Raw genomic sequence first — 20,328 nt, forward strand, 5'->3', positions numbered from 1 at the left:
CATAAAAGGAAACATCGACCAACATTCATGTCAGAGCTACACTCATTCATCAAATTCAACCACAAATAGGCTATACTTTATCAAGGAAAGCATTCGGTGAGAATCAATTGACTGTGGAATTTACAATAAAGACTATTGTATATTTTATTATTATTTTCAAATTGTGTACTACACATTCTCTAAATCAGTAAAATTTAGAACACACATAATATATATGTACCCAGGACAGATTACATAATTTGCAGCACCCAGGATTCAAAAGGTTGAGCCATTTGCTCAAAATCGTTAAGAATTTCAAGACAGAGCATTATAACATCACAGGTCCTGTGCCCATGAAGCTGGCTTTGTAGATGCATACATCATCCTCACCCCCTACAATAAGCCCCCTCCCCCCAAAAAAGAAAAAAAATACAAGTGTTAAACATTTACAAGTTCAGCTCTGGCCAAACCCTAGTTGATAGATTAAAACACTGGCTCTATCACATACCAGCTCTATGACTCGATCTCTCTGTATTTCAGATTGCTATTGTATAAAGTGGGAATAATACCTTCTGCCTCATACTAATGTTCAGGGATAACAGTCCGGCATTTGTGAACTGGTAACATGACCAGATACTGTTGTAGGCATTCTATAGGTATTATCGTTTAATATCCAAGACACTGTCTACAGAGGTAGGTACTATAATCATTACTGTTTTACAGATAAAGATGTAGGCACACAGAGATTATTTGTGCCCAGACTCAAACAGTAAGTTCTGGAGCCAAGTTGTAGATTCAGTTTTACTCCAAGCTTCTTTCAACAGCTATCCTATAATACCTAACAGAATGTCCGAAACAATTTAAGCGCTCAATAAATCTTAGCATTTGTTTTACATAATATTTAATAAAGCTTCTTGTAAACTGAAGAGATCTACAAATGAACTGATTACTGTTGTTATAAAATCATCTTTTAAAATCAAAAAAACAGGGACTTTTCACATCTTAAGAGTGGAAAAATCTTATATATTGCTGGCGGGAGTGAAAATTGGTACAACTCTTATTAGGGCAATTTGGCAATATCCATCAAAACTACACTACCCTCTGGGCCTGCAATCGCATTTCTGGGAATTTATCTTGGGATACCCGTCAGTGAACAAAATGATACATATATACAAAGGCATTCATTGCATCTTCATTTGTAAGAGGAAAAAAATTGGAAACAACACAAACATCAATAGAAGACTGAGAAAATAAATTATGGTGCATTTGTGTAATAGAATACCATGCAGCTATAAAACACAAACAAACAAGGAAGCTTTCTATATATTGATATGGAAAGGTTTCCAAGATATCAAGTGCAGAACAATGTATAGAGTGTAAGAAATGAGTAAAATAAAAATATTCATTCTTGCTTGTATTTGTATAAAGATACTCTAGAAGGATAGATAGGAAAATATGATAAAAATTTGAAGGACAGGAGTGAGTTCATGCCTTTTCATGACACATATGACTTATTTGATACGTGAACAGTGAACATATTCTTTTTTACTTAGAATGTTTTATTCTGGTTATATATATACATATACATATATATTACAAATTTGCCATTTAAGACATTTTTAACTGTACAATTCAGATGACACTTATTTACAGTGTTGACTGACCACCACCACCATCCATTATCAAAACTGTTTCATCACCCCAAACTATTAAGCATTAACTCCCTGTTCACCCACAACCAGCCCCTAGTAACCTCTAATCTACTTTCAGTCTCCATGAATTTGCTTATTCTTTTTTTTTTCCAGAAATTTCAGAAAATTTCAACATTATGACAAAATTATGTGGTAGAAAATTACACAGCTAGAATTAGAATTTTTCTCTGCTTTTCCCCAAGCATACATTACTGGAGTTTTATACATCACTCACAGGTTTTTACATGGAATGTCCCTCTCACATCAAACATCAGAGTTCCCACTCTGGGGCTACAACCTGCTCTCCTGGTTTCTCCACAAAAATACTCCCTATACCCAGATTCCTCTCTGTATACTGCTCTGGCCCCTCTCAACAAACATCATTTGGTAGCTCTCATTTTTACTGCCCAGTTTACTCCAGAGTTTGTAATTTCAACAGTTTACTCCAGAGTTTGTAATTTCAACAGATACTACCAAGGCAAAAATTATGTCCATCTAACTGTTTACAGCATTTACCAATGAAAATCTCAACATTCAATGACTTCAAATACCTGTAATTATCCATGACTACATCTTACAAAATACATAAGATATTGATCCATGAATAAGCACAGATTCACAAGTTCTAGAGGTTTTCAAATATACCTGGGAACTGTACTATGTCTTGCTAATTAGATCATTCCTGCATACTCCATAACTACTCCAAACCTTCTCCATACCTTTTGAATCTCATGCACTCTATCATTTACCCTCATTTTTTTTAATCTTCATTTTATTGAGATATATTCACATACCACGCAGTCATACAAAATAAATCGTACATTCGATTGTTCACAGTACCATTACATAGTTGTACATTCATCACCTAAATCAATCCCTGACACCTTCATTACCACACACACAAAAATAATAAGAATAATAATTAAAGTGAAAAAGAGCAATTGAAGTAAAAAAACTGGGTACCTTTGTCTGTTTGTTTGTTTGTTTCCTTCCCCTATTTTTCTATTCATCCATCCATAAACTAGACAAAGTGGAGTGTGGTCCTTATGGCTTTCCCAATCCCATTGTCACCCCTCATAAGCTACATTTTTATACAACTGTCTTCGAGATTCATGGGTTCTGGGTTGTAGTTTGATAGTTTCAGGTATCCACCACCAGCTACCCCAATTCTTTAGAACCTAAAAAGGGTTGTCTAAAGTGTGCGTAAGAGTGCCCACCAGAGTGACCTCTCGGCTCCTTTTGGAATCTCTCTGCCACTGAAGCTTATTTCATTTCCTTTCACATCCCCCTTTTGGTCAAGAAGATGTTCTCCGTCCCACGATGCCAGGTCTACATTCCTCCCCGGGAGTCATATTCCACGTTGCCAGGGAGATTGACTCCCCTGGGTGTCTGATCCCACGTAGGGGGGAGGGCAGTGATTTCACCTTTCAAGTTGGCTTAGGTAGAGAGAGAGGGCCACATCTGAGCAACAAAGAGGCATTCGGGAGGAGGCTCTTAGGCACAATTATAGGGAGGCCTAGCCTCTCCTTTGCAGAATTTGCTTATTCTTGATATACATATTTGCTTATCTCATATAAGATATTTCATATAAGTGAAACCATACAATGTTTGTTTCTGGCTATTTCAGTTAGCATAATGTTTTCAAGGTTCATCCATCTCATAGCATGTACCAGAATTTCTTTCCTTTTGATGGCTGCATAATATCCCATTACATGTATACATGGTGAATATATTACCTACTCAGAGATGCTTAATCATTAAAAATGTAGTCATATTCTATTTTTACTGTTGAATTTTGAAAAGATCTTTAAACAATAATGTTGCTTTGACATCATGCGTAGCTCCTTTAAAAATGGTTATGATTTCTCAAGAATGATGTGAGCCCAAAATAATTTGAAAACTGAGAAAATCTAACTTTATAAACGTTTTCAAATGCAAATTAAATTTAGCAAAAGGGAATTCAGGGGGCCATAAATAGAGCCAGCCCAAAGATTCCCCGTGAGAGTCTTATCTACGATTTCTCCCAGCCACGGTCTCAAACATTCAGCTACCGCCACTTGCTCTGGGCCCGCAGAACCCAAGAAAATGGACTCAACGTAACCACAACCCCGACGCAGAGGAGAATTTTAGTAGTGACACACCGGATGTGTGAGTGGAAGTGACTGAAGTCCACTCAGGTCCGACTGGTTCTTCCGCGTGGACCTCAGACTGCTTTCGACTGCCGTTGGTCGACTGGGTTGTTTATTTGCTGAGTCCCCGCCCCCCTGGAGAAGCCGGGTCCTGAGGCTTCATTTCTCCTTCATTACTATTGGACAGTGTTCCAGCCTATCTTGTTGTTCCGCTTGTCGATTGGTCTTCTGGGATGGGAGTCCACCCTCTGCCCGCCCTCTGCCCGCCCGGCTTAGAGGACAGCGGGGAAGGCGGGTGGCGGGGTTGGGGGCCTGAAGCGGCGGTACCGGCGCTGGCGGCGGCAGCTGAGGCCTTGGCCGAAGCCGCGCGGTGAGTCTAGGACGACATCGACCCCTTCAGGGCCACGGAATGTCCGGACCCACGGCCAGCCTGGTCCGTGTGGGGTCCCGGGAAGCCGCCTGTCGGGGACGCGGGAACCCCTTAGTACCGGCGACTCGCCTCTGGGCGCCCCCTGGGCCCTTGACCGCCCCCGGCGGGGCAGCGCCCACCTCCCGCGCGACCCCCAGCGCCCTCTGTCCCGCTGTGACTCCCAGGCGCCCGCCAGGCCTGCCGTCAACCCCGGTCCCGCTGAGGCCTCTGCGGGGCTCCTTGCCCTGCCACAGGCTCCCCTGCGGAGCCACCTACAAATCCGGGACCCTCCGCCTCGGAGAGGACGCCCTCAGTGTCAGCCGCTTGTCCCCACCCTGGGGACTTCTCAGGGACTCGGACCCGGAGCTGAGCTCGGTTCCTCCTGGGGTTTCATCCCCTCTGCCTTTCCCCCCTGCATCCCTAGTTTCATCCACCCAATTTAAACGGGCTTCTTTAAAAGACCCTTGGACATTTGCCTTCAGGTAGTTTAACAATTCCGCCTGCAGCCGACGGACTGTGGGCTTGAGACCTTATAAAGAAACACTGGTCCTTTCCTGAGAATGGGAAATCTTCGGCAACCGCCCCACCACCACTGTGCTACCACTACCACTGCTGCCACCGCCAAACGCACACAGACACACATATTGTGCGGTACTTTTCTCCGGAGAGCCTTGGGGTTTCTCTTCTGTAAAAGTTGGCGTTTCCTTCTGCAGTTTCCTTCTTGGTACTGGAGTGTTTGAAAGCTTTCATAAGGAATTATTCTCTGTTTTTTTTTTTTTTTTTCTCCTCTGAGTGTTATAGGGTTCAAAAACTAAGAATTTTGAGTAATTTTATGGTATAATCTGGACATACCAAGATAGGTATATGTGTTATTCCCAAAGCAATCTGTACTGAGTCCCACTATGGCCACTTTATTGTGGTTGCCTGATCATTTGTGTATTTGCCACCGGATCAGAAGCTCATTGAGGGAAGGAGCAGTACATAATTGAGGAATGTGTGAATCATCTCAAGAATTAATCACTCTCTTTTAGCTTACCTCTGAGAGTCTGGTATTCTATGGAACTGAACTGTCCAGTACAGTAGCCACCAGCCACATCCGACTACTGAGCCCTTGAAATTTGGCTAGTCCAAGTTGAGATCTCTGTAAGTGTAATATACGTGTAGAATTTAGAGACTTACTACAAAACACAATGGAAAATAGATCAATAATTTTTAGAATGATAACATGTTGAAATGAAATTTGGGGTATATTGAGTTAAATAAAATATTAAAATTAATATCATTGGTTTCTTTTTACTTTTCTTTAATATGCTGCTAGTACATTTAGAATTACATTTGTGATTCATATTATATGTCTTTTGGACAGTGTTGCAATAGAATAATAATCTCTCACTTTAGATTAAACTCCTTGAGGAGAGGGTCGGTCTTAGTCATTTTTTATTCTCTCCAGTCCTCCCTGCCTCTATTACTGGCACTGTGCCATGTATGTGGTGTAATGATAAAAATAGCTAACACTACTTGAGAACTCACTGTGTGTTGGCACAGTTTAAGCACATTTTTTATCATATATCAACTGACTTGATCCTCACATCAACCCCATGAGTTAGGTACTATTATCCTCATATTGCGGTTGAGGAAACAGATGCAGAAATTTTAAGTGTTTTCCTCAAGGTATATAACTTTGGAACTGAATTCATATGCAAGTAGTCTGGCTCCACAGCCCACACTTTGAGTCACTGTACTATGCTGCCTCTTTAAAATGTCAGTCACTGCTCAGTGAACGTTTTCTCCGTTTTCTTCACTTACCTCAGTGAAGTCTCCCAATCTTTTGGAATCCCCTACCTGACCAAAGTGGAGTAGAGATCTGTGTTGTAGAATCAGGGCCAATAAATTCATTGCCATAGTCATGGTTCAGAAAACTAAAGGAACCTTATCTTCAAAGAACCTCAGGGCAAGATGCTTGGAAGTAGACCTGCTGACATGACGCTACTACCTCATCCAACAATGTGAGTGATTTGCAGCAGTTTGCCAGTGGCCTCAAGAGTTGGAATGAGGAGACCAGGGCCAAAGCTGCCAAGGAGCTCTGAGAGGTTGGAGACTTCTGTGATTTGGGGCGAGAGTGGGGTGTTTGGGCTAAATTGCCGTCACTGTTTTAGATGACTTTTGACTGCTAAAGAGGCTTTGGAAAATGCAAACATTCTGTTTTGGAAAAATGACCAACTTATAATGTCCGTAGAAGGTGCAGGTTCCTTTGCAGTGGTTTCACATTTCTCTGGCATTTCTTGCATATTATGTAGTAACATTTTTGGAGTCAGAGTAGAGGCTGTTTCTTCTAAATTGCTTCTTTTTCCCACCTCATACCAGACCCTCACTTCCTTCCTCCTGATTACAGTGGTTGGGATGGGTTGGGGAAGTTGATAGTCTGGGGCTGTCTAAGTAGAGACTTTACATGAAGTCAAGGACAATGTCTTGTTCATCCTGGTACCCCAAGCACTAGGTAGAACCTAGGACAGGATGTTTCCTACCATAGAGTAGATACTTAATATTAAGGTTTGTTAAATGAACAGATCAATTATGAGTTCTGTTGCTGCAGTTTAAAGCTGTAGAAATGGGCAGTAGCTTTCTCTTTGGTTTGAACTGTACCTGCCAACAACCTTTCAGGTCCTAATCTTTGGAAGAGGTCACCTCTTACCAGGGGAACATTAGAAATTGTTCTTTTGCAGATGAGTCAGGAGGAGTCTACTTGCTTCTATGATCAGCTGAAACATCACATTTTGAATTGGTCTCCAGTTCAGATGCCAATGAGAGGAAAGGTGGCATCTTGGCCATAGGTAAGCATGGAGCCTCTGGTAACAGTAACAACCAGAAATAAAGGTCTTCTCATCTTTGTGTGCACTGCACCCTGTGCTTGCCACTTAATACACGCTAGTTCATATTTGTTTAATGAACTTCACGGAACAATATGACTTTCAGTGCTCTTATATTACACATGTCTTCATTCTAACAACAGTCCTGAGACATAGGCAAAGCAGGTATTTTCAGAACTGAAAACTGAGTCTCAAGACTGTTAAGTTGCTTTTCTAGGACCAGACAGCTTGCCAGAGCTGGGCTTAGAAGCCAGCTTCCTTTCCACTCCCCCGTGTTGCTTTTTACAGGCTCTCGCTTCTGTGTAGAGCAGGGTTTAGCAGAGGGAGGCTCCAAATAGAGATCTGTCAGAATGGCTGTTTTTGTTGACTTAGGGGCATAGTTAATTAAAGGTAGGTAATTTTCAACTTCCAAGGACTGCTAGTCCCTTCTGTGACCTACTTTGTATTCCCATTTTCTTGGGAAAATAAATTATATTAAAATGAGAAATGGCTAGACTCTGAATTTGGGGTTTGCTGATACATTGGAGGTGGATGGGAAAGAAAGAAAGGTCAAGATGTTTGGCTTGAGGAGCTAGAAGGAGGAATTGCCATTTACTGAGAAAGGAAGAGCAGGTTGGAGGAGGAGGTCAGGAATTTGGTTTCGAACATATTATGTTTGAGAAGCCTGTTGGGCATCTGCACAGAGATTCTGAGGAGTTCTGGGGAGAGATCCAGGTTAGAGATACAGCAGCATATAGATGTTATTTCAAGTCATGAGGCTGGATAAGAACCACAAGGAACTGGTGTAGTTGGAAAAGATGAAGTCAGGAAATAGACTGAGAAGGTGCAGCCAGGGAAGAAGGAGGAGAGGCAGGAGAGTTCTGGGTCCAGGAAGGGATCTAAAGAGAAGGAAAGGTCCAGTTAGGTCAAATGCTGCTGAAAGGTCAAAGAAGATAAGGATGAAAATGACCATTGGATTTAGCAACATGAAAGTCATTGGATGTGATTTTCTGTGAAATAAAAGTATCTGTGCCAAGTGAAGTTTGGAATGCTTGTATATATATATATATATTTATATATTTATATATTTATATATATGATAACATGACATATCTATGTACAATATGGCTGGGACAGTTGAGGAAACTATACAAGGATGTTCAGCACTTTACCCTTCCCACATGGAATTTAGACTAAGGAAGACAGCATGAGGAAATGGAGCAAGAAACACAAAAATTATATACAATTACAAGTGACAGTTAAGGAGTTTAGGGGCTGGGGGAGTGCAGGGATCCTGCTCTCTCCATACCTTCCTCACCAACTTTTTCTTAAACAATCTGAATGATAGCCTGAAAACTGAATGGCCAGTTAGGATAGAAGTATATATCTACCCCATCCCACACACAGGCACACCAGCAAGTTCATCAGTTATTCTCACCAGGCCAAATGTTTGGCACGTCACAATTTGTGAGGTGAGAGAGCAAGAGAGGATTAACGAATCTTGCTCTCTTGAACAGTTTGTTCTCACCCTGGCCCCTTCTGTAATAACTAGCAGGTTGCATTCAGTAAGAATCAGGCCAAGCTGGTGATATCTGAATTGAAGATGCTGGCCACCCCCAATCCCTTTCCTTCACCTGTTCATGACTCAGCATTGCTATCTCTCTTCATTGCCCAGGAATTGGGTTACTCACCCAACTCCCTCCCCACCTTCCTCAGCTTCCTCCAAGGTGAATCATCTCCTAAGAACCTGCTGCTCCAGCCCTGCAATAGTACTAAGTCCTGGGGGCTAGCTAGCTCAGTTCATCCTTTTTCTTCCTGTTGCCCTAACAACTCACCTGGCATCTGATTACATCCGAAATGTGGGGCTCCACGTGTGCATGACGAAGCATGTTTCCTTAGGCCCACAGCTCTGCTGCCAGAGCAGTTTAGCTAAGGCCCAGATGTAGGCCAGGAAAGAGGCAGGGGGCAGAGACAAGAAGCTTCCATGGCTAGCTTTGTAGAGTTTTTACCTTGATCCTCAAGTCCATTATACCTATGAAGTCCTCTTGCCTGAGTTTATCACCCTCAAATCTCAATTTCCTTTCCCCCCCCCACCCCGCCCCGTAGCCCTCGAATGGTGCCCCTCTGTTACTTTCCCAGGCAGAGGCTTGCCCACGGGCTGCCTTCACTTTCAGTTTTACAGTGAATAGCAGAGTTTTTCAGTCGGTAGTTACAGGATTTTAGAATCAGAATCAATCTTATATATATTCAATTCTATTTTACAGATGAGGAAATAGAATCCAGAAAGGCCAAATGACCTGACCAAAGTTACATGTTAGTTCTGCAAGACTGAGTGGGACTAGAACCCAGATATCTTGACTCTTAAATCAGTGCTCTTTCCACTATCCCATGAAAGCCTTCAAAAGCAACATGCTGGTAAAGACACTCTAAAAAAGAAAAACAAAGTGGGAGGACTTACACTCCCTGACTTTGAAGCTTATTATAAAGCCACAGTTGTCAAAACAGCATGGTACTGGCACAAAGATAGACATATTGATCAATGGAATCAAATTGAGAATTCGGAGATAGACCCCCAGATCTATGGCCGACTGATCTTTGATAAGGCCCCCAAAGTAAATGAACTGGGTCGTAACAGTCTTTTCAACAAATGGGGCTGGGAGAGTTGGATATCCATAGCCAAAAGAATGAAAGAGGACCCCTACCTCACCCCCTACACAAAAATTAACTCAAAATGGATCAAAGATCTCAATATAAAAGACAGTACCATAAAATTCCTAGAAGATAATGTAGGGAAACATCTTCAAGACCTTGTATCAGGCGGCCACTTTCTAGACTTTACACCCAAAGCACAAGCAACAAAGGAAAAAATAGATAAATGGGAACTCCTCAAGCTTAGAAGTTTCTGTACCTCAAAGGAATTTCTCAAAAAGGTAAAGAGGCAGCCAACTCAATGGGAAAAAAATTTTGGAAACCATGTATCTGACAAAAGACTGATATCTTCCATATATAAAGAAATCCTACAACTCAATGATGATAGTACAGACAGCCCAATTATAAAATGGGCAAAAGATATGAAAAGACAGTTCTCTGAAGACGAAATACAAATGGCCAAGAAACACATGAAAAAATGTTCAGCTTCACTAGCTATTAGAGAGATGCAAATTAAGACCACAATAAGATACCATCTCACACCAATTAGAATGGCTGCTATTAAACAGGGAACTACAAATGTTGGAGAGGATGTGGAGAAATAGGAATTCTTATTCATTATTGGTGGGACTGTATAATGGTTCAGCCACTCTGGAAGTCAGTCTGGCAGTTCCTTAGAAAACGAGATATAGAGTTACCCTTCGATCCAGCGACTGCACTTCTCGGTATATACCCGGAAGATCTGAAAGCAGTGACATGAACAGATATCTGCATGCCAATGTTCATAGCAGCATTATTCACAATTGCCAAGAGATGGAAACAACCCAAATGTCCTTCAACAGATGAGTGCATAAATAAAATGTGGTGTATATACACAAAGGAATACTACACAGCAGTAAGAAGGAACGATGTCGTGAAACGTATGAGAACATGGATGAACCGTGAAGACATAATGCTGAGTGAAATAAGCCAGGCACAAAAAGAGAAATATTATATACTACCACTAATGTGAACATTGAAAAATGTAAAATGAATGGTTTATAATGTAGAATGTAGGGGAACTAGTGATAGAGAGCAATTAAGGAAGGGGGAATGATAATCCAGTAAGAACAGATAAGCTATCGTGGGTAAATTTAACATTGTGGGAATGCCCAGGAATGACTACAGTCTGTTAATTTCTAATGGGTATAGTAGGAACAAGTTCACAGAAATGTTGCTATATCAGGTTACTTTCTTGGGGTAGAGTAGGAACATGTTGGAAGTAAAGTAGTTAGGTTAGGTTAGTTGTCTTTTTCTTACTCCCTTGTTATGATCTGTTTGAAATGTTCTTTTAGTGTATGGTTTTTTTAATTATTATTTTTTAATACAGTTGATTAAAAAAAAAAAAGAGTTAATTAAAAAAAAAAAAAAAAAAAAACAAGGAAAAAATATGCAGAGCCCCCTTGAGCTGGTGGGGAATGCTGAGAATTTGGGCTTCCCCACCTCGATGGTTGCTGATGTGCCCACAGACACAGGGGACTGGTGGTTTGATGGGCTGAGCCCTCTACCACAGGACTTGCCCATGGGAAGACTGTCGCTGCAAAGGAGAGGCTAGGCCTCCCTATAAATGTGCCTAAGAGCTTCCTCCAGAGTGCCTCTTTGTTGCTCAGATGTGGCCCTCTCTCTCTAGCTAAGCCAACTTGGCAGGTGAAATCAACGCCTACCCCCCTATGTGAGATCTGACACCCGGGGGAGTGAATCTCCCTGGCAACGTGGAATATGACTCCCGGGGAGGAATGCAGACCCGGCATCATGGGATGGAGAACATCCTCTTGACCAAAAGGGGGAAATGAAAGGAAATGAAATAAGCTTCAAAGACAGAGAGATTCCAAAAGGAGCCAAGAGGTCACTCTGGTGGGTACTCTTACTCACAATATAGGCAACCCTTTTTGGGTTCTAATGAATTGGGGTAGCTGGTGGTAGATACCTGAAACTATCAAACTACAACTCAGAACCCAGGAATCGAAGACAATTGTATAAAAATGTAGTTTATGAGGGGTGACAATGTGATTGGGAAAGCCTTGTGGACCACACTCCCCTTTGTCTAGTTTATGGATGGATGAGTAGAAAAATGGGGGAAGGAAACAAACAAACAAACAAAGGCACCCAGTGTTCTTTTTTACTTTAATTGCTCTTTTTCACTTTAATTATTATTCTTGTTATTTTTGTGTGTGTGGTAATGAGGGTGTCAAGGATTGATTTTGGTGATGAATGCACAACTATGTAATGGTACTGTGAACAACTGAATGTACGATTTGTTTTGTATGACTGTGTGGTATGTGAATATATCTCAATAAAATGAATTTAAAAAAAAAAAGCTCAATTGCAGAAAGTTTTACTGTAGCCATGAGCAGGGTGGCTGAAGCCTAAGAGTGGCAACAGCTCTAAACAAAGGTGGGAGTATACTTTTATAGCTTTTTGGGAGAGGGTTTGGGGGAATAATTGTTGTTGTGTAAGATAGAGAAGTAAGGAGTTGAGTCAGGGGATTGGTTTACTCAGCGTAGGATAAGGATTTGAAGTCAGAGTAAGATGAGGAGTTGACCTCTGGGGTGTTCAGGGTAAGATAAGGAGTAGACATTAGGGTAATATAAGGAGTTGAAGTTAGGGAGCTTATTACTTTATGGAAAATTTTTGTTTTTTTTCCTTGCTCAGACTTTACGTTAGCTGAAAGTGGGTTTTATATAAACAGTCACATAGTTGTAGAAGAGCGTTTTGGAATAATTGCTAGGGTCGGTACCGTATGTATTGGGGTGCAGAGTTTTGCCTAACAGTTAGGATGTGAAAAAAAAAAAAGAAAGAAAGAAAACTATATGATCCACTGCATTTCAACCAGTCTGCAGTGATAAGGGGCAATGGTCTGCAGAAGATCCAAAAACATGGGAGGTAAGGAACAAGATTCAGCCCAAGTTTACCCTTCACACTAGGAGTTGGGGTTCTTTGGTACTACCTGAAAACCCCTGGATCTTGAGAATGAAGCTTCCCTAGGGAAGGACATCCCAGATATGATCCCTGATACTCTCCAACATCTAGAATCTAATTCTGTACTCCCCAAGCCATCTTTTGATAAATAGTTTGGTTGCTTGAGGACTTACCCCTACAGGAATAAGTTGCCTCTAGCAGCTCCAGTTTATAGTAAATTGATGTATTTTGTAATATCTCACACATTTAGGGGACTAAACCTGCCCCAAAAAGATACTGGGCAAGGATATTCCAGGTGCAGCCGTAGCAAGTTTCCCCATCAACCACTCCTTTTGCTCTTTTTTTGCTTATTTTCTCGGCTCCCCAAGCAGACTTCAGGTTCTGACTATGGAAGGAAACTCAACAGTGCTACAGCACTGGCCTTTGGCTAAATTCTCCAGGAACACTGCCTAGGGTCACTTGGCAAAAAAATGAAGAAAGCAAAGCTGAACAGAGACCTGTGCCTGAAAGGATAAGCCCCTACCTTTAATAGGCCCTGCACACAACCCAACCCAGTGTAAGGACATGAGAGGTCTGCCTTCTTGGAGGTGACATATTATCCCACACAATAACAGACCCCCTGTGGGGAAGCTCTGTTTCCTAATTGTCCACATTTGGCTGGAGGCTGATGTGCTCCACCTGATTCAGAATGAGGCCCAGCTAGGAGTCTCCTTTAGGCAGTGCCGCCCTTCCAGTACCCCTTATCAGATTATTCAGCACATAGGAAATACTGTGCCAGTTCTCCACACAGCAACCAGAATTAATTTGTTAAAAAATACAGTACAGCCAATCAATAAACTGTTGGAAGAGTGAATAAAATCCCATTCAAAAAAATAAATAAATAAAATTGTTAAGTTGGCAAGGACGTGGAGTAACTGGAACCCTCATACACACTTGTGGGAATGTAAAAAGTACAACCACCTTGGAAATCAGCTTGGCTGTGTCTCATCACATTGAACATCCCCTTCCTAATGACCCAGCAATCTCACTCCTGGGCATCTACCCAAGAGAAATGCAAATACACAGCCACAAAAAGGCTTGAACATGAATGTTCACAGCAGCTTTAGTTTTAACAGCCAAAATTTGGAGACAATTCAAATATCTGTCAACAGAAAAATGGATAAACAAACTGAGGGTACAGTCTTCTCAGCGATGAAAGGCTCTACTGATTCACAGAACAGGATGAATCTCAAAATGCCCTGCTGTGCGAAAGAAGCCAGACACAAGGGTGCATATGGAATGATGCTGTTTAGATGAAGTTCTAGACCAGGCAAGCGAATCGATGGGAAAGAAATCAACAGGGTTCCTCTGGATAGGGATGCGGAGAGTGGGGACTGACCCAGAAGAAGCACAAGGCGTCTTCCTGGGGTGAAGGAAATGATCTGCAATGATAGGGGCATGGGGAACAAGTCAAAACTTATTAAACTGTGATACTAAATATCTGCAGTTTGCTGTACGTCAATTATACATCGATAAAAGTTAGTGTTAAAAATAAATAAATCAGATCGTGTCATTATTCTGCTCGATGCACTTTGATGTCTTCTCATTTGTTCATTCAGTGAATTATTATGTGCTTACCACAGGCCAGGCACTGTTCTGGGCACCTGGGGTTCAGCAGAGAACAGAGAGACTAAAATCCCTAATCCCAGGGAGATTACAGTCTAATGGGAAAGATGACAAACAAAATAAGCACTTTATATGCTATGTTAGAAGGTAATATGCTCTGTGAGGAAAAGTGAAGCAGGGAGGGTACTGAGGGAGAACGGGTACAGGGGTGGAGGGTAGTGTAATTTTAAATAAGGTGGAGGGCAAGGCCTTCCCAAGAAGCTGACAGGTGAGCAAATGCGTGAAGGTTCTAAAGTGAACCACACAAATATAGGAGGCAACAGCATGTACAAAGGATGGGGCAAGAGCCTGCCTGGTGTCTTCCAGGAAGAGCAAGGAGGGCAGTGCGGCTGGAGCATGGTGGGCAAGAAGAAAAGGAAGAGGGAGGCAGGTCAGAACTGGGGGGAGAGGGTGGGCAGATGAGGGAAGGCCCTGGGGATCAGCATAAAGACCTTGGCCTTTACTCGGAAATAAATGGGGAGTCATTGGGGAGTTTTGAGCACAGGCGGAACAAATCTGCCTTCTGTTTTAACAGGATTACTCTGGCTGCCGGTTTGCAAACAGCCTAAAAGGGACAAGAGCAGATGAAAGAGACCTAGTGCTGAGAACCTGCAACTCAGACCAGGACCGAAGAAGCAGGGAATGGTAAGAAGTGGTCAAGATCCCAAACGTACTTTGAAAGTAGAGTCGACAGGATTTGCTAACGGATTGGAAGTGAGATGTCAGAGTTAAGTGTTAAGGATGATGCCTATGATTTTTGGCCTCAAGGATTAGAAGGATAAAGTTGCCTTCAAGTGAGATGGGGAAAGTTGTGGGTATGGCAGGTTTCTTTGGGAGACAAGCTCAGGAGTTTAGTTTCAGACAAATTAAATTTGAGATGCCCATGAGCCCTCCCAGGGGAGTTACTCAGAAGTTGGACATATGAGCCTGGAGTTTAGTGGAGTGATCAGGGCTGAAGTATATATTTAAGAGCCATAAGCTTAAGAGATGGCATATGAAGCCGTGAGAGTTGTTCAGAACACCAAGGAAGTATTGGAAATAGAGAAAAAGGGACAAGGATAGATGCAAAGAGACCTAGTGCTGAGAGCCTGCAGCTCAGACCAGGGTGGTAGAGGCAGGGGATGATTAAGATGTAGTCAAGATCCCAAATGTACTTTGATCAGAGGCTAAGAGTGTGGGTGTGAGGAGTCCAGTAGAGGAGACTGAGGCCATCAAAGCTCAGCAAGATTTGGCTCCTGCCTACCTGTCCAATCAAATCTCCCCCCACTTTCCCCCCAGCCTTCCTTTCCATCACACTGGCCTTTCAGTAGATCCTAGAGACGTGCCAAACACTCACAAACACCAGGGTGTTTGCACTTGCCGTTGCTTCAGCCTTGAAGGACCCGGACCCCAGCCAGTGCCCAATCTCACTGCAGGCCTGGTGGCTTATCCTTCAAGTCTTGGTTTACATATCACTTTCACAGAGAGAGCCTCTCCTGCCCACCATCACTACCTTATATTCTCTACTATAGCACTCTACTGATTTCCTTCATTGAACTTGCTGCAATTCCATTAAATTTACAAGTGGCTGCCAGCACAGTCTCTTGGTTGTCCTCTTAGTCCTCTGGATCCTCCCTCAGTCCCCATGACCTGCTCCTTCTCTTCTCCCCTGCTTCCACTATAGAGTACCCCAGGGCTCAGTCCTGGTCCTAAGTTCTCCGTCAACACTTTCTCCTCTGATGATCTCATCCGGTCTTATAATCTTACCTATCTATATACCAATGACTCCCAAATATCTATTATCTGCAGCCCAGATCATTTCCCTGAACTCAGACCCTATAACCTACTGCCCATTTAACATCTCCACTTAGGGATCAAATAGACCTTAAGATGTTCAAAGACACTCCCCCACCCCCCAAATCTATTCTCTTCTTAGCCTTTCCCATCTCACTCAATGAAATCAACTCCAGTCTTTCAGTTGCTTAGGCCAAAATCTTGGAGTTATGCCTAATTCCTGTTTCTCTCCTACCTCATATCTAATCTATTAACAAACTCCGTGTATCTTCAAAATGTATTCAGAATCTAAACAAATTGTGGTATATACATACAACAGAATAATATTCAGCTATAAAAATGAAGTTCTGATACATGCTACAACATGTATAAACCTTGAAGATGGCATGTGGAAAGAAATAAGCCAGACAGAAAAGGACAGATATTGTATGATCTCACTTATATGAAATAACTAGAATATGCAAATTTGTAGATAGGAAAAGATACCAGGGTAGCAGGGGTGGGTAATGGGGAGTTAATCCTTAATGGGTACAAAGTTTCTGCTTTGGTGGATGGAAAAGTTTTGATAATGGATGGTGGTGATGGTAGCACAACATTCTGAATGCAATTAATATCACTGAATTATATACTTCATAATGGCTAAAATGGAAAATGTTGTACATATGTTACAATGAAAATTTAAACATATATGTATATATTCAGAATCTGAATACTTACCTCCTCCTTCTACTACCATCCTGATCCAAGCCAGCAAACATCTCTTGCCTGGATTACTTAATGGCCTATTTGGTCTTCCCACTTATACTCCTGCTCCACCCCTCTTTATAGATACTCAGTACCTCAGCCAGAATGATTCTTTGAAAACACTGTCAGATCTTGTCACTTCTTTGCTCAAAACTATGCAATGGCTCCCCCATTTCAGAGAAAAGAACAATGACCCACAAATCTGCATTACTATTTATCTTCCCCAAATGTACTTCTCTTAACTTCATTTCCTGTTATACCCTCACACATCTACTGGCCACACTGGACTCCTTGCTTGTCCTCAAATTCTCCAGGTACACTCCTGCTTAAGGGCTTTGCATTGCTGTTCCCTCTGTTTGCAATGCTCTTCTGCGGGATCTGCCTAGCCAAGTCCACCTCCTTCAATTTTTGCTCAAATGTTACCTTTCCAAGGAGGCCTACCCTGATCAGTCTACTTAAAATAATAACACTGTGTCCCCTTCCTTGTTCTACATTTTTTCCCACAGTACTCACCTAATCATGTACTATAATTAGGGTGACAACCTCATCCTGGTTTAATAAGAACTTTCTGGTTTCCAGGATGTTGGTCACCCTAATTTATTTATTTTCATTTCCTGCCTCCCCTTGTTATCGTGTACAAGTTACACCAGAGCAGGCATCTCTGACAGCTATGTTCACCTAGAATAGTGCCTGATACAACAGTTGTTCAAAATATAGGGCTTAATCATCTGCCCATCACTACCTTAATCTGCCTGCTGCCAGGTGTCACACTAGTTAACTAGCTGAAAATAATCCACTGTATAATTCTGCACTCTTCCAATTTAATTCCACTGAAATTAAACATTTAAATTTTGGCATTAGTGAGTAGGACCAACAAAAGGAAAAGAGATACCAAAAAATTCCCCATATATATTTGAGTCATTCCCAACATCCCTAAACCAACTTGGGATCTTATAACTCAATATATTAAAAAAATTAAAATAAAAAATAGTTAAAAATAAATCAATATAACCCACAATTAATGGATTTCACAGAATGTGGCCTAATTCTGAAAAGAACCTCTGACCCCTGCCCTGGCTCCTCTGCAAGGCAGCAGTTTCCAGTACCAAGATGTACAGCACAGGAAACAGGCCAATTCTTACCTCCTGGGGAGAGAAAGGAGCCAGACAAGCCTCCAAAGTAGATGAGAGCTAAGTGCTCCAGTTTCAGGGGGGACAGGCAATAGAGGCAAGAGGCACAGACACAGCCCAAGGTGTAGAGGAAGACTCCAAACCAGACAACATCCTGGGGCTCCAAGAATCGTTCCACCAAGGTCCTGTCATCACTTTTTTTGTGGTCAATGCCCTTGGCTCATAGTGTTAACCAAATTGCCCGCCCCGTGCACAGCCAGGACGGCCACGGCACAGCCCACCAGCAGCCTGGGATCCCGGACGCCCTGGGATCTATAGGCCAGGGCGCTGCCCAGGGCCACGGGGCTGAGGGAGGCACTGAAGCTCCAGGGCCGCAGGGCCAGCACGTAGGAGGCGCACTTCTGCCTCCAGGAGCGCGGAGGTGGCCGGTCCCGCTCGGGGTAGCGGTTCTCCAGCGGGTCCCGGACTCCGCCTTGGCCGTCTCTCCCGCCTGGATGTTACTCTTCTCCCCCGGGGCCTGCGAGGCCACCAAGAAGTCAGTCCTAAAAGTGAGCCAGCCCCGGACAGCGACCGCTCCAGAGCGAGGAGAGACTGGGTAGGGCGACCGGGCCTGACCGTCCTTCGGTTCCGTCCCGGGACGGGGGCGGGGAGGCGACGGGGACCGGGGCGACAGCTGGGCGGCCATGCACCCACGAGGCCTGGCGGCGCCTCCCGACCACCAGTCACTCGCAAAGCCGACCTCCCGACCCCAGCCCCGAGCGGGAGTGCAAAGCTGAGGCACGGCCGTCCCTCCCGGGCCACCGGAGCCGCAGTCTTGTGCGCCGGCCTCGAGAATCCCCCCCGGAAACAGGGGCCGGCAGCGGGGGCGGGGCGGGGCGGGGCGGGAGGACCCGCGGGGCGTCCCAGAGGACGGCGACCGGCAGCGGATCTCGGACTCGCGTGCACAGGCTCACTTAGCATCTCAGGGCGACCGTGTCTGCGTGTTGGTGCGTAACACTCCCGACCATGTCTGCGTGTCGCTGCCATAGGATTCCTTCACTTATTCATGCAAAAAGCATTCACTGTGCCCCTACTGTGTGCTGACAAGGGACTCGGCAGTGAAAAAAACAAGACAAAAAGCAGGGAGCACATTGAGGTGAATTAGCCCCTCTACCCCTTTTTAAAATTAAATCTCTGAATGGGAAGTGATGCCTAATAAATTAGCACTAGTAATAATGACAACAGCAAGAATTCCTGCTTTTTATTGTGCAATTACCATATGTCATATGCTATGCGGCCTGCCTTTTATCCTTTCTCTCTAGTTTATTTACCTATTCATGCAAATAACTGCCCTCTTCCCCACCCCACCAGGTGTCCAGCACAGTCTTCAGTGCCCGCCTTCTGGAAGCTTAATGGTCCGCGTCTGTGGCTGTTCTGCCTGGCTAGGGCCAATTGTTAAATTTTCCGGAATTTTGTGAGTCAGTCCATTAACACAGCCACTAATAAAAATTAAATAATGAAACCTCCAATTAAATTATTTCAAATTCCATTTTATTGAGATATATTCACATACCATGCAGTCATACAAAGCATACAATCAGTTGTTCACAATACCATTATATACTTGTGCATTCATCACCAAAATTAATTTTTGAACATTTTCATTATCACACACACAAAAATAATGAGAATAAAAATTAAAGTGAAAAAGAACAATTAAAGTAAAAAAGAACACTGGGTGCCTTTTCTGCTTTATTTATTTATTTATTTTTGCCCCCATTTTTCTATTCATCCATCCATACACTGGACAAAGGGGAGTGTGATCCACATGGCTTTCCCAATCACACTGTCACCCCTCATAAGCTATATTGATATACAATTGTCTTCAAGATTCAAGGGTTCTGGGTTGTAGTTTGATAGTTTCACGTATTTACTGCTAGCTATTCCAATTCATTGGAACCCGAAAAGGGTTATCTATATCATGTGTAAGACTGCCCATCAGAGTGACCTCTTGGTTCCTTTTGGAATCTCTCAGCCACTGAAACTTATTTCATTTCATTTCACATCCCCCTTTTGGTCAAGAAGATGTTCTCCATCCCATGATGTGGGGTCTAGATTCCTCCCTGGGAGTCATATTCCACATTGCCAGGGAGAATTACACACCTGGGTGTCAGATCCCACGTAGGGAGGAGGGCAGTGATTTCCCCTGCCAAGTTGGTGTAGCTGGAGTGAGAGGGCCACATCTGAGCAACAAAAAGGCATTCAGAAGATGGCAGCTAGGTGAAGACAGGGCAAAAAAACACCTCCGTGAAAAATACTAGATAAAAACCAGAAAGCGACCCAGAACATCAGTTCCAGCGATGCACCAGCCCGACAAGGTCTGCTCAATCCACAGGG

The 20,328-nt window shown here is 43.1% G+C and overlaps 1 long non-coding RNA gene and 1 pseudogene across 1 annotated transcript; one reads left to right on the forward strand and one right to left on the reverse strand.

Moving 5' to 3' along the window:
- The first annotated feature begins 4,975 nt into the window (after positions 1-4,975).
- LOC119527957 lies at positions 4,976-9,591 on the forward strand. The gene is made up of 4 exons (XR_005215511.1): positions 4,976-5,351; positions 6,151-6,298; positions 6,932-7,039; positions 9,319-9,591. It is a non-coding gene; the product is annotated as an uncharacterized LOC119527957 (long non-coding RNA).
- An 8,029-nt stretch (positions 9,592-17,620) lies between these two features.
- On the reverse strand, positions 17,621-18,637 carry LOC119514672 (annotated as a pseudogene).
- Positions 18,638-20,328: the final 1,691 nt, after the last annotated feature.

The sequence above is a fragment of the Choloepus didactylus genome, chromosome 2 (assembly GCF_015220235.1).
Source record: "Choloepus didactylus isolate mChoDid1 chromosome 2, mChoDid1.pri, whole genome shotgun sequence".
Classification (NCBI taxonomy): domain Eukaryota; kingdom Metazoa; phylum Chordata; class Mammalia; order Pilosa; family Megalonychidae; genus Choloepus; species Choloepus didactylus.